This window comes from Cetorhinus maximus, chromosome 23, assembly GCF_964194155.1.
Source record: "Cetorhinus maximus chromosome 23, sCetMax3.hap1.1, whole genome shotgun sequence".
NCBI lineage: Eukaryota > Metazoa > Chordata > Chondrichthyes > Lamniformes > Cetorhinidae > Cetorhinus > Cetorhinus maximus.
The window spans coordinates 37,608,426-37,623,266 of NC_135901.1; the positions used below are offsets into that span (position 1 = coordinate 37,608,426).

The 14,841-nt window shown below is 43.1% G+C and overlaps 3 non-coding genes across 3 annotated transcripts; 1 reads left to right on the forward strand and 2 right to left on the reverse strand.

The window, feature by feature from the left end:
* The first annotated feature begins 738 nt into the window (after positions 1-738).
* On the forward strand, positions 739-820 carry trnal-uag (transfer RNA leucine (anticodon UAG)). The gene has a single exon. It is a non-coding gene; the product is annotated as a tRNA-Leu (tRNA).
* A 3,941-nt stretch (positions 821-4,761) lies between these two features.
* On the reverse strand, positions 4,762-4,835 carry trnan-guu (transfer RNA asparagine (anticodon GUU)). The gene has a single exon. It is a non-coding gene; the product is annotated as a tRNA-Asn (tRNA).
* Positions 4,836-10,006: 5,171 nt separating this feature from the next.
* On the reverse strand, positions 10,007-10,088 carry trnas-aga (transfer RNA serine (anticodon AGA)). The gene has a single exon. It is a non-coding gene; the product is annotated as a tRNA-Ser (tRNA).
* Between the last annotated feature and the right edge of the window lie 4,753 nt (positions 10,089-14,841).

The following is a 14,841-nucleotide window of genomic DNA, read 5'->3' on the forward strand; positions in this document are numbered from 1 at the left end:
CGCTTCCAAACAACTGTCTGTACGGCCAAGGAACGGCTGACCTGTGCAGTGTTGTATTCCCTGTACCCATTCTATTATTTTAGACAAACAACAGTTCGACTTCAATAAGTTGTTGTGACCTAGTGATTTTAGATGACGGTCTGCAGAATTAATTATCGGTTAATTGGAATAAAAACCATCCAAATAGCCCGTGATTCTTATTTCTGTTCATCTGCAGACATTCACCAAATTCGCTTGGGAATTGGGAAATGGAAGAGTAATTGACCACTCCTGATCAACCAATCACAACTGCTCTTTGACAGCAGCATGCCAGGGCCGAATGGCCTCTTTCTTTCCTGTAACTTTCTATAACTTTATGTTTCCCAACACCACGGATTCTCTTTCCAAGTCATTCTGCCATTTTATAACCCATTTTATCGAAGTGTACTTTGTTACCTTGTGTCCTGTCCTTCTGAAGTCAAGACCCGGAGTGAATTCGGTGAGAAGTTTTCTTGTCATTTCCAGCAGGAGATTTGGAACCAGAGCAGTTGAATGACAGTTTAAATGGTGCCAACCCTTCACTGCAGCTCATTGTGTATTTGAGTGGAGATGATTTCTGTTTGTTACAAAGTGCAGGATGATCTGATTAACTGACGGAGCTGGATCCAGGTTCCTAATGGTCAATTCCTCCTCTATTGTTTTTGTTCTATTTCAGTGGCCATACCTGTGAAGGAGATGATTAATAGCCCCTATATCTGTGGTAGCGTGGCCGAGCGGTCTAAGGCGCTGGATTTAGGCTCCAATCTCTATGGAGGCGTGGGTTCGAATCCCACCGCTGCCAAACATTTAGCAGCCCAATTTGGACAGATACCACCTCAAATTGAGTGCACAGTGCTGTATAGGAGACGATATGAATATGGGTAAAGGCAGGATGTTGAATTTTAGTTGTTGAGTTCCAGAGAGTCGGTATGTGAGTAACTATCGATGATTTCATACAAACAGCAGTGACGTCAGTGTCAAACCTGTGTTCACGGCGGAGTGGATAAGGGGATGGGGTTGGAATCCTGTGGGGTCTCCTCACAGAGTTACAAATCCTACCGGCTCCAGTTCTCATCATTCCTGATTTTGCTAAGTTGCCCATGGAATTAATTAATGGATAAACGGGATTAAAACCACGCAAACACTCCCGTGGCTTCTTCCTTCCGTTCGTCTGTGTGAGTGTCAATGTGGTTCAGTTCCCCAAGGGAATGGACAGATTTTTAACAGAACAAACTTTATTCACATTAGTTGTGCAAATTCAGATCAAAAAATAGCAGGGTGAAAGGTACAAGAGGAGTTTCCTTCTCTGTGTGCCCCATTACAACAATAGCTTACATTTAGATAGCGCCTTTAATGAAACCTTCAAAGATGGTTCACAGGGTCATTATATAAGAGAGTCTGACACTGACATGCATAAAGAGATGTTAGGCCAGATGACCAAAAGCTTGGTCGGAGAGGTAGATTTTAAGAAGAGTCTGCAAGGAGGAAAGTGATATAGAGGTGGAGAGGTTTAGGGAGGGAATTCCAGAGTTTGTGGCCTCAGCAACTGAAACCACGGTCACCAATGGTGGAGCCATTCTGATTGGGAATGTACAAGAGGCCAGAATTAGAGGAGCACAGATATCTCAGAGGCTTGTGGGGTTAGAGCAGATCACAGAGATAGGGAGGAGCGAGAACAAGGAGGGAATTGAACACAAGGATAAGAAATTTTGAAGGAGATACATTTTTTGACCGGGAGCCAATGTAGGTCAGCGAAAAGAGGGGTGAGAGGGGAATGGGACTTGCTGCGAGTGAAGGCACAGGCAGCAGTTTTGGATAACTTCAATTTGCGGAGGGAGAATGTCCACTTGCATTCCAGAACTGACATTCTGCTGGATCAGCACTGCCCTGTTTCCAAGTCCAACATTGATTCTTTATAAGGTGTGGTTCCCAGAACTATACACAATCCTCCAGGTGTGATCTAACCAAGGCTTTGTATAGCTGTAGCAAAACTTTCCTTCTTTTCTATAACAGTTTCTGTAACAGGTTGTACAGCAAGGGGAATTGGATTGTATATATCGACTGAGAAAAATGAGGAGATGCTTAATCAGAATGAACTTCTTTCAAATATTCAGTAAGAAATCAATTGCACAAATAAATATTTATTTTTATTCCGAAGACACCATATGAATCCCCAATTCAATTCTCCGTGTCACTGGGTTAGGGAAACTGAACATGGACACTGCAGAAGCTCCTGCTCCTCTTTCAATGTTGTTTTTCTTAACTCAAGAGTTTTCAAAAAAAAATTGACAACTATTTGAAATAGAAAAAAACAACTGCAGGGTTATGAAGGAAGAGAATGATATTGGAACTAAGTGGATAGCTCTTTGAAGAAAGCACACAGCCGTTGGGTCGAATGGCCACCTAATGAGCTGTGTCAATTTACAGTTAGATCAATTTCTCTGCAACATTCCAAAATGTCCCATCCCAGTTCTATTCCCGTAAAACAGGATCTTGCAGTGCAGCAGGTCTACACAGTTTGAAATTCTAGACAAGTCCCTTTGGCTTTTTCTGTCAACTTGTTTTTGTGATGTAGCGGCCAAGCCAGCGATGCCCACGTCCCATAAATCAATAAAGAAACAAATAGTTATTATCACATTCACTTCACATGCGCAAGATCGCTGGTTTGAAAGCTGACCGAAACATTATCAAAACTGAATCACCAATTGTGAGAAGTTGCACAATTCCCGTTTGTTGCTAAACGACAGCTGAATATATTATCTCACAGCAATGTGACAATGTCACTTCCCCAGACTTTGAATGATTTTCTCCAAAAGGCACGGTTATGAGAAAGAGACAATAAATGAGACGAATTGCAGTAAGATAGTTCACTCATGTGTGAAGTGTTGAAAGACCTGCTGATGTGCTGTGTCATTTGATGATTCTAATGTCAGATCAATTTCTCTGCCGCATGGCCATGTTTTTCAGCCGAATTGTACTTCCACAAAACAGGGTCCGGAAGTGCAGTAAGACTGCACGGTTTGACATTCTAAGTCACTCCCTGTGGTTCTGTCCATTGTTCCTGTGGTGTAGTGGTTATCACATACACGCCAGAGGTCCCCTTTCTGGAAATGGGTAGAAACATTATCGATACTCACACATCTAAGTGTGAGGGAAATGTCTATAATTCACATTTGTTGTTGAAAATTAACTGAATATAATATCTCACCGCCACATTAAATTTTCCCTTCACCAAGCCGCAAAAAGCATTCTCAAAATCATGAGGGATGAAACTGACTAGGCACAAAAACTAGCAGTTTCTTTAATCAACAACAGAAAATAATGAGTTTACAAATGCAAATTCACAGTTACTTACTGACTGAAAGATAACTACTAGTGTGATCCAAAGATTGGCGTCACCCTAAAGACAGAAGCAAGCGATACTGTGATTGAACACGAGGGAATGGGAGAGATGGTACAATATCACTTTGTATCGCTCGACATCATGGATCTTAATTCTTTCATGGGCATCGCTCGCCAGCATTTGTTGTCCATCCTGAATTGCCCTTCAGCTGTGTAACTTGTTAAACTATTTCAGAGGGTAGTTGAGAATCAACCACATCACTGTGGGCCTGGAGTCACATGCAGGTCAGACCAGGCAAGAACGACCGATTGAATTCCCTAAAGTACTGATGAATCACATGGGTTTGTACGGCAATCAATGATAGTTTCAAGGTCATCATGACTCAGAAAATACTGAGGACATGTCAGATCAGAATAAACATCTTTTGTTAGTTCACCATGAAATGAATTGCATAAATAACTTATGTTTATGTCGAAAACTTCAGAAAGAACCCTAGTCCAACTCTTAATTTCATTGGATAAGGGAAATATTCACTGAGGCAAACTGCATGGATTCTGCAGAAACTCCTTCCTCAAAAGGGGATTTGGCAATGGTGGAAATGGGGAAAATTCTGATACATGGAACGAAAGAAGGAAATTGGGACTAATTGGCAAGATCTTTGTTAAAAAAAAACTGATATAAATAAAATGGATGAAAAGTCCTCTTACTGAGCTGTACCATTTGACGATGACATTGTTGATCAGTCTGTCTCCAGCATTCCTAATGAGAACAGCCGAATCCATTGCTTCAAAACAAAGACCCAAAGTGCTGCTGCATGACGTCACCGCTCTAACATTCCAGACATCTCCATTGGGATCCAGACAGGAAAGCATTCCTGTGGCGTTGTGGTTACCCCGCTCATTTCGCATGTGCAAGTTACTCCATTCGCTGCTGGGGAAAAGCATTATCACCCAGCTGTGTGGAAAAGTTGTATCGCTCCCATTCCTGTTTGTTGAATATGAACTGAATGCTGGATCTTGCAGCCACATTAGATTCGCTTTTCACCATTTCTGAAGATAACATTCAGCAAAATAAGATGTTTCCGCTGGCAGCGGGTGATTGGAGAGTGCGGGGCTGGAATATTGTTACCTTTTCCTGTCTCACTCACTGTGGAGCTGAGGAAGAGCGACTAATTGATGGGTTTGTATCAATACAATAGCCTCGTTGATCTGTATTGATTTCGATTGGGGTACATGGTCGTCCATATCCTTTGTTTTATCGGAAATAAATATCTATAAACAGAACTTGGTATGGGAGCCGAGTTTGAAACTTGGGAGTGAGGAATTTTCTCATGGTTTCAGGGCCCCAAAACAAACCAGAGCGTTAATGAGTAAAGGTGGGGAGAAAAATGGTTACAGCTTCGTCTCTGGGTGGTTTCGAACCACCAACCTTTCGGTTAACAGCCGAACGCGCTAACCGATTGCGCCACAGAGACTTAAGAAAAGCGTCTGCTCTCTGTAAGATATCCTAAAGCAATGGCACAGCGCGTGAAAGCTTCAGATTGCCGCTACCCAAATGATGATTATCCTTTCAGTTTTACTCTTCCCAAATTAAGGGTGGGACATTCATTGTGGATACATGGAAACCGTCTGACCCCACCCACTGCAGACACATCGAAGGGAGATGTCACCGGGAACCAGCTCTCCTACAACTGGTGCCATCTCCCTTCGAGCCTCTCGATGTCTCGTCTGTTACCAAGTATTCTGATTGTCCCGAAGCCAATAATTCTAAAGGGGTTTCTCTGTTACACAGCGAGTGGTCAGGATCTGGAATGCACTACCTGAGAGTGTGGAGGAGGCAGATTCAATCTCGATTTCAAAAGAGAATTGTACAGAAAATGCAGGTCTCTGGGGAAAAGGCGGGGGAGTGGGACCAGATGAGTTCGTTCCCAGAAGAGGAAGAGGCCTCCCTTTTCAGACGGAGATGAGGAGATTTTTTTCTCCCAGAGGGTCATTAGCCTGTGGAATTATTTTCATCAGAAAGCAGTGGAGGTTTGGTCATTGAATTTATTCAAGGCTGAATCAGATAGATTTTTGATAGACAAGGGAGTCAAATATTATGCGGCGCAAACAGGAAGGTAGAGTTGAGACCACAACCAGATCAGCCATGACCTTAATGAATGGTGAAGCAGGGTCAAAGGGCTGAATGGCCTAATCCTGCCCCTGAGTCCTTTGTTCCTATGACCCGGGCCGAATGACCTCCATCTGTGTGCAGCCTTAGCTCTGATTCTCTGACACTATGAGGCGCTTGAGAGGCAAATAGTCAAATCCTGCTCCTGTATGTTATGTTCTAATTTGAAGTCGTTACCACCCAAGGCAATGGTTAGTTTACCTTTGATAGTGGTAACGTGGCCGGCTGGGTTAAGGTGTTTTGTTTGGGCTCTGTTCTCTTCGTGGGTTCGAATCAAAGTTTCAGTTGATTTGTTCTTTCAGTCACTTCACCTGAGCATTGGCTCGCGGCCGTTAATGTAATAAGACCTTCATCTTGGCAGGAAGAACAAGAAGACGCAGTATGAATTGCAGGGTTACTGGGAATATGAGGGGCCGAATTCCCTCTTTCTCTGTTATAACCTTTCTGTGATTTTAAATGAACAAGATTAAAATGGATGTTATGTTTGTAATCGTAGATGAGTGGTTAAGACAATGGGTTTGAAATCTATTAGGTTCGCCCCATGTAGGTTTGAATCCTGCCAACCTCGCTGTCTGCTGTTCCTTACTTTAGATGAATTCAGAATTAAAATTAATTACTGGTGAAGTGGGATAAAAACCTCCCAAACACTCCCACATGTTTCTCCTGCTTCTATTCCTTGTTCCTTCATTTCTGTTCATCTGCAAGCGTTCACCAAATCTGCAGTTTGAAATGGAACAATAATTGGAGAAGCTGGTGACATCCTTATTTCTGGGTTTGTCTCTCCTCAGGCCTCTCTCACTCACGGTGTATATGTCTATGTGTGTTCCTCTGTGTGTGTCAATGTGGTTCAGTTCCCTGAGGGGATGAACACTTTTTTTTTACCATCATAAACTTCATTCACACTAGTTGTGCAACTTCATGTTAGAATGTTATGGTCCCCCGCCTTTTTCCCAGAGACCTGCATTTTCTGTCCAATTCTCTATTCAAATCCGCAATTGAATCTGCCTCCCCCACACGCTCAGGTAGTGCATTCCAGATCCTAATCAGTCGCTATGTAACAGAGAAACCCCTTTAGAATTGGACACTTTATGTGATGTTGCCTGTCCTCATTCTTCCGACCAGCATGAATCACTTCATACATTAAGTTACAGATTCGTTTAAACAGTTTGCACGAGGAATTCCTGTGCATTGTGACAGTTCACACAGCTGTAAGAAAAAAAGTTTTGCCCTGATCAGGAGTTGAGCCTGGTGAAAGCAACAAATCCAAAGCACGAAACTCTCTGACTTCGAGTGAAGCGGGAGCCAGTTTTCACTAAGAGACCAGCGGCTGTGATATTAACAAAGTGGGATGGAGAAAGACTCAGTTTGAGCGCTGACACTGCCGGAGGAATGGAGAGCTGGGGATCACCCATGAAAGCAGCAAAATTTTAAAATAGGCAGCACACAGAATGAGGATTGAACCCACGACCCTGAGATTAAAAGTCTCATACTCTACCGACTGAGCTAGCCAGGAATGCGTACTATTTGCTTCCTATTGCAAATGTTCAGGGAGATCAATGTTGTTTTCCACCTGGAGCCTCAGCTTCTTCTGAATTTCAAAGTGTGGAAGGGAATCGACCTACAAAGGCTCCAAGGTTGTAATCCATTCCTCTCAATTATCAATAACATCATTCACATCTTCTGCTTCTTAGCTGAACCTCCTCCCAGCATTGCAAACTCCTCTTGCATCGCTCATCCTGATATTTTTCTCTTTGACATTTTAATATGAGGCTTCACAATTATTGTGAATCAAGTTTATGAAGAGAATATGTGTTCATCCCCTTGGGGAACTGAACCGCATTGACACACACAGAGGAACACACACAGGCATATACACCGATAGTGACAGAGGCCAAAGGAGAGACACACACCCAGAAAACAAGGGTGTCACCGACTTGGTCAATTATTGTTCCATTTCAGAGGCCAAATGTAATGAATGTTTGCAGATGAACCGGAGTAAGAAACATGGGGGTGTTTGGATGGTTTTATTTTTCATTTGACTGATAATTTATTCTGCAGGCAGTTTGTGTTAATCAGGAATGGGAAGAAGGGGAGTTGGCAGGATTGGAACCACGTGGAAAAACGCCTTAACCACGCGTCCAGGACAACTGAGTAAAGGCTGCATGTTGTTTGTTTAAAATAATAGAATGAATACAGGGAATTCCAGTGAAAGAAGGATTTCCATTCCGTGCCATTGCCTCACCTTTTCCCAGTCATCCAAGGATTTACACTGCCTCTCCTCATTTTTACAACTGAAATACAACACTGGACAGCTCAGCTGCCCCTTCACCGCACGGAGAAATTTTTGAATGCGCCTCAAACAGCAAACACCAGAAAGTTTGGCAGCAGTGAGAGTGAAGCCCAAATCACCAGAGAGATCGAAACCTGAAACAGCGGCTGATCCCGCTTGGCCTCACTACCACATTCAGATTAGACACAAATATTATCTTCACCAACATTGACACTGAATTAGAATATAAAAAATTATGATCAGGAATTGGCCATTCGGCCCCTCGAGCATTCTCAGCTACTTAATAAGATCATGTAAAAACTTCAATCATCATCCAGTTTGTAGCATCCGGACATTTAGTTACTGAACAGTCTCCACTCAAAGAAAAGAGAGAAATGTCCTGTTAACTGCTTTTTTTTTTGCTGATATGAAGTCATAGAACTAACATGGATAATGTTTGGGTGGTGAAAATGAGAAACTGAACCACATTGACACACACAAAATCACAAATATGCACCTTGTTAAGATTTGAAATTGTGCTTATTTTCACACTGTCTTTCAATGTGCAGAAAGTGGAGCTGTGATCAGCTTTTAGCTCAAAAGATGTACAGCAAGAATGTATATAACAGGCTGATGCTCACAGTGCCTGTTTGGACTCGGTGAGCTGCATCTTACGATTGAGACCATTTAAATGTCGTTCAACGAGTCCGGTTCCAGAGTTTGTGCTTAAAATGATAAGAAAACTCGCTGAATTTGCTTATTGTCTTGAATTCAAAGCATCACATGGAAGATAAGAAAGTTCATCTGAACCGTGGTTAGGAAACATAAAATGGCAGAAAGTTGCAGCAAAGAAAGAGGCCATTCGGTCCTGTGTGCTGCTTTCAAAGAACAATGTCATTGGTTGATCTGAATAATCAAAGATATTCGTCATTTAGGAAGAATGGACAAAAAGGAAAACGAGGCGGGGTCGCGCTGTTAATAAGGGACGAGATCGGTACATTAGTGAGAGAGGATCTCAGATTGAAGGATCACGATGTAGAATAAGTTTGGGTGGAGCTAAGAAACAGCAAGAGGCAGCAAACATTGGCGGGAGTTGTTGATAGGCCACCAAACTGTAGTGATAGTTTTGGACATGATATAAATCAGGAAATTAGAGCTGCATGTGACGTGGGTAATACAGGAATAATATTCTGCCCCGCACCACCAGCTCTATAGTCAGTGCTTTGTAAAGTACCACAGTCCTTCCCTTTTATTTTCACTCTCTCACTCCGACTCTGGATTTATTCCCGAGTTCTGCCCTTGTGACATTTCCAGCTCTGATGTGAAACTTCCACTCTCACTCCACCAATTCTAGCAGAGCTAAGCAGTGTTATTTTCAACCAGCAAATGAATCACATTGATTTGAACAGCTCATCCAGGAGTAATAAGTTTCAAATCCCTAACCAGGAATCGAACGCAGGCTGTAATGATAAAATTACCGCATTCTAACCACTCACCGAGCAGTTGGATACATGGAAGCTGCTTGTGGCATTTTTTCATTCCAGATCTCTTTCACCAGAGCTAAGTTTGTTTGGCCAAATGGTCTGTATATTTGAACAAAAGTGATTCCTTCAGCCAATGAGATGAACCATTGCTGTTCGCTGGAACATGAAATCGATACTTTCCTCCTTTAAGACAGTTCTTAAAGCCTCCCCCTTTGACCGAGCTTTTAGTCATCTGACCGAATATGATGCTCAGCGTCATACTTTGTTATATAATGCTCCTGGGGAACGCCTTGTGACGTTTCATGAAGTAAAAGGAGTTTTATAAATATAAGTTGTTGTTGTAGTTCATACATAGAAAGAAACAAACTCCCCTTGCCTCTTTCATCCTGATATTTTTCATTGTAACATTGTAATCTGAAGTTGCACAACTAATGTGATTACAGTTTGTGCTCGTAAAAATGTGTTCTCGGGGAACTGAACCACATTGACCCACACAGAAGAACAAACACCAGGAGTGACAGAGGCCTAAGGAGAGGCACATGTCAGAATGAAATCATGACACCAAATTGGCTCAGTTTTTTTTTCCATTTCCGCCTGGAGATTTGCAGAAGGCTGACAAATGAATGGAAATAAGAGATCACAGATGTGTTTGGAGCGCTTTTCCTTGATTCAAACGATAATTAACTAAGTCGGTGCACGGTTAAAATCAGATAGAATGGAAAACGTAGTCCGCAGGATTCAAACATGCGCAGGGTAACCCCAATGGATTTCTAATCCATCGCCTTAACCACTCGGCCACGACTACAGCTATTGCTCCTACGTCACTGTTATTTGTATGAAATCATAAAACAGTTACAGCAGAGAAAGTGGTCTTTCTGCCCGTCTTGTCATTGCCATGATCTGGTCTTTTCCCCAGAACCCTGCAATTTATTCTGTCTCTCCTCTTTCTTCCCACCAAACTGGAAATGAAAGAGTGAGAATGATCCAACCCAGCCAATTACCGCCCCATCAGTCTACTCTCCATCATCAGTAAAGTAATGGAAGGGGTCATCAACAATGCTATCAAGCGGCACTGACTTAGCATTAACCTGCTCACTGATGCCCAGTTTGGGTTCCGCAAGGGCCACTCAGTTCCTGACCTCATTACAGCCTTGTTTCAAACATAGGAAAAACAGCTGAACTGCCGAGATGAGGTGAGAGTGACTACCCTGGACATCGAGGCAGCATTTGATCGATTGTGCCATCAAGGAGCCCTAGCAAAACTGGAGTCAATGTGAATCAGAGGGAAACTCCCCGCTTGTTGGAGTCGTACCTAGCACAAAGGGAGATGGTTGTGGTTGTTGGAGGTCAGTCATCTTAGCTCCAGGACATCACTGCAGGAGTTCCTCAGGGTAGCAACCTCAGCCCAACCATCTTCAGCTGCTTCACCAATAACCTTCCTTTCATCATAAGGTCAGAAGTGGGGATGTTCGCTGATGATTGCACGATGTTCAGCACCATTCATGACACTTCAGATACTGAAGCCGTCCATGTCCAAATGCAGCAAGACCTGGACAATATCCAGGCATGGGCTGACAAGTGGCAAGTAACATTCGCATCATACAAGTGTCAGGCAATGGCCATCTCCAACACGAGACAATCCAGCCATCGCCCCTTGATGTTCACTGGCATTACCATCACTGAATACCCCACTACCAACATCCTGGGGGTTACCATTGACCAGGAACTGAACTGGACTAGCCATATAAATACTGTGGCTACAAGAGCAGGTCAGAGGCTAGGAATCGTGCAACGAGTAGCTCACCTCCTGACTCCCCAAAGCCTGTCCACCATCTTCAAGGCACAAGTTAGGGGTGCGGTGGAAAACTCCCCACTTTCCTGGATGAGTGCAGCCCCCGCAACACTGAAGAAGCTGGACACCGTCCAGGGCAAAGCAGTCCAGTTGACTGGCACCACATCCACATTCATTCCCTTCACCACTGACGCACAGTAGCAGCAGTGTGTACCATCTACAAGATGCACTGCAAGTATTCACCAAGACTCCTTAGGCAGCAGCGTCCAAACCCACGAAAATTGCCAGCTATAGGACAAGGGCAGCAGATAGATGGGAACACCACGACCTGGAATCTGCCCTTCAAGGCACTTACCATCCTGATTTGGAAATATATCGCCGTTCCTTCACTGTCGCTGGGTCAAACTCCTTTCCTAACAGCACTGTGGGTGTACCTACACCATATGGACTGCAGCGGTTCAAGAAGGCAGACCAGCTTCCCAAGGGCAATTAGGGATGGGCAATAAATGCTGGCCCAGACAGCGAAGCCCACATCTCCTGAATGTATTTTAAAAGAGATCCAGGTTAGCCTACAAATTATAGTGCCTTGTTCTTCTGACCAAAGGAAAGCCCTGCAAACGTCACTGCCTGGAGCAAGTCTGACGTATTTGCTCAAGTGAGGAACCAGCTGAAGCTTTCAATATTGGTTTTCTTAACACCGCGTTTCCAAATGGGAATTGGACAATGGATTGAAAGTGAAAGAAAAACAGGGTTAAGGAGAAAGAGAAGGAAATTGTCAATAATTATGAAGCTCTTTGTACAAAACTGACATAGATAGCATGGGTGGACGGTCCTTTTACTGCGCTGTGCCATTTGATGATGACATTGTTGATCAGTCTGTCTCCAGCATTCCTAATGAGAACAGCCGAATTCCATTTCTTCAAAACAAAGACGCAAAGTGCTGCTGCATGACGTCACCACTTAACATTCCAGACAGCTCCATTGGGATCTTTACAGCGCAGGGTTTGTGCAGGGCAGTGGGGGTCACGGTCATTTCACATGTGGCAGAGCAGCGGTTTGAAGCCGGGCAAGAGCATTATCCAAACTTGTTCATTTGAGTGTGAGAGAATGTTCAATAATTTACGTTTGTTGTAACTATGAACACGACGGTTGGAATCCTGCTGACTAAAGTTTTCACCATTTTTGATTTTAACCAAATTAATTATCAGTTAATTAGAAGGAAACCCATCTAAATACGTCCGTATTTTCTGATTTCTATTCATTTGTCAACATTCAGGGAATTTGCTTTCGGAAATGGAACAAACACTGAGCCAAGCTGGTGACATTTTTGCTTTCTGGGTGTGCGTCTCTCCTTAGGCCTCTGTCACTCTCAGTGTATATATCTGTGTCTTTTTCTCTGCGATTGTCAATGTGGTTCAGTTCCCTGAGTGGGTGAAAACGTTTTTAAAATTTGATTCACATTAGTTGTACGAATTCATGTTAAAATATCACAGGGAAAAGTATCAGTGTGAAATATAAAACAGGGGATTGGCCCTTTCTATATATTTCCTACAACAACAGCTTATATTTATAAAGCGCCTTTAACCTAATGAAATGTCACAAGGCGTTCCCCAGGAGCATTATATAACAAAGTGTGACACCGAGCCTCATATTCGGTCAGGTGACTAAAAGCTCGGTCAAAGGGGGAGACTTTTAAGAACTGTCTTAAAGGAGGAAAGTATCAATTTCATGTTTCAGCTAACAGCAATGGTTCTTCTCATTGGTGAAGAAGTCGCTTGTGTTCAACTTAAAGAGACCATTTGGTCGGAGAAAGGTGTCTCTCGTGAAAGAGATCGGGAATGAAATAGAAAATGTCAAAAGTTGCCTCCATAATCCAAATGTCAAGCCTCATTGGTCGTTTCCCTGATGTCCAGTGACTAGGAATCGGCGCTTCCATTGGACCAACAGCGAATAGGGTGGAGGGTTTTGGAAATTGAAAGTTACACATATGCAGCTTGTGGGACTATTTCACCTTACTGTCAATTTCATGTTCCAGCTCACAGCAACTGTTGTTTTCATTGGCTGGCAAAGTCATTTGTGTTGAACATAAACAGGCAGTTTTGTGGTGAAAGAGATCTGAACTGAAAAACAACAGGGAAAAGCAGTGTAGATAAGCCAAATTGAAAAATGCGGGTACAACTTCCCTGATGGTTTGGCATTTGCGCTACCACGGCCCGGGTTTGATTCCTGCTCAGAAAACGCTGAATAACTGGGAGGAGAGTGACTATGGATAATCGGCACTGGGCACATTCCTGTAATCAGTATCTGGGAGAACCAGGAAGATGAAATCCAGTTGTCTCTTTACCCACGAGTTTTACCACGAACTGACCGTGTCTGTATCAAGCAGCTAATTGACCTGGGAGCTGGACGAGCAGAGCGAGCTGGAGGCGAGTCAGGGACAGAAGCAGAAAGACATGTGACATGAAAGTACTTTGAATTTGATGTATGTCAGTTGCTTTCAGTGGTGAATATCTGCCTTGTAGCTTTCACAGGAGCCGCAGTGATTAGTTGCTGTTTTTTTAAGCAGCAAGATTTAAAAGTAAAAAGATAAAAGCAAATTACTGCGAATGATGGAAATCTGAAACAAAAACAGAAAATGCTGGAAAAACTCAGCAGCTGGAGGGAGAAACAAGGTCAAGGTTTCCAGTCCGTACTACTCTTATTAATATTTTTAAATAACGTCCAACTGGGGGCTCGAACCCACAACCCTGAGATTAAGAGTCTCAGGTTCTACCAGCTGAGCTGGCCGGGAATATGCAAAACTGCTTCGTATCCCAACAGGCATGGATGGTTTTGTTGCTTTCCACCTGATACCTCAGCTTGGTCGGAATTTTAAAGTGGGGAACGTAATCGGCCTACAAATGCCTCAAAGTTGCAATGCATTCCTCTCAATCATGAATCACATCATTCACATCTTCCACTTCTTAACTGCACCTCCATCCAAATACTGTGTTCGATTTTCCTCAGGATTTTCTCCTGCATGTAATAGTTACCTGCTTTGTGTCCTCATTTTGAAATCAGATTCGCATCAACATCCAACACAAATTGAATTCCAAACCTGACGGACAAACAATGGAAAACAAGTCACTCGGTAACAAAATCCCATGGTGCTCATTTTCAGATTCACAGCAGTCAGATTTTCAATAAAATAAAGGAATTTTACAGTGAAGAGATTAGAAAGTTTGTGCGACTTTTATTTGTGACTCACTCACTCGGGTATTCTGTAAAATCTGCTCGGAGCTTTAGTGACCGGGATATAATCTACCTGCGTTTTCCTGAGCTTGTGTTCGGTGTATTGGGAGGTTTGGCCCGGGTTGGAGTATCTTGTGTCCCAGGGATGGGCAGTAACCCGCTGATTGAAGCTGCAGTCGCCGCTTTCTGCTGGCAACGGGTGATTGGAGAGTGCGGGGCCGGAATATTGCTGCTTTTCTGCTTTTCCCTGTCTCACTCACTGTGGAAATTAGGAAGAGGGAAGAATTGATGGATTTGTTTGAATCCAATAACTTCATAGATTTCCACTGTGTTGGATATCGGTACATGGTATGCCTAATTGGTTTCCCATTACATTTGAAATTAATATTCGAAAAGAAGCCACTTGCCTGGGAGATCAATGGATAACAGTGGAACCGGCAACATTTATGAAGTCTTGACATTCAGTTCAAAGACCCAATGACAACCAAGAACTGTGTGACAATGAAGGCTGATGGGGAGAAAACAGTGACAGCTT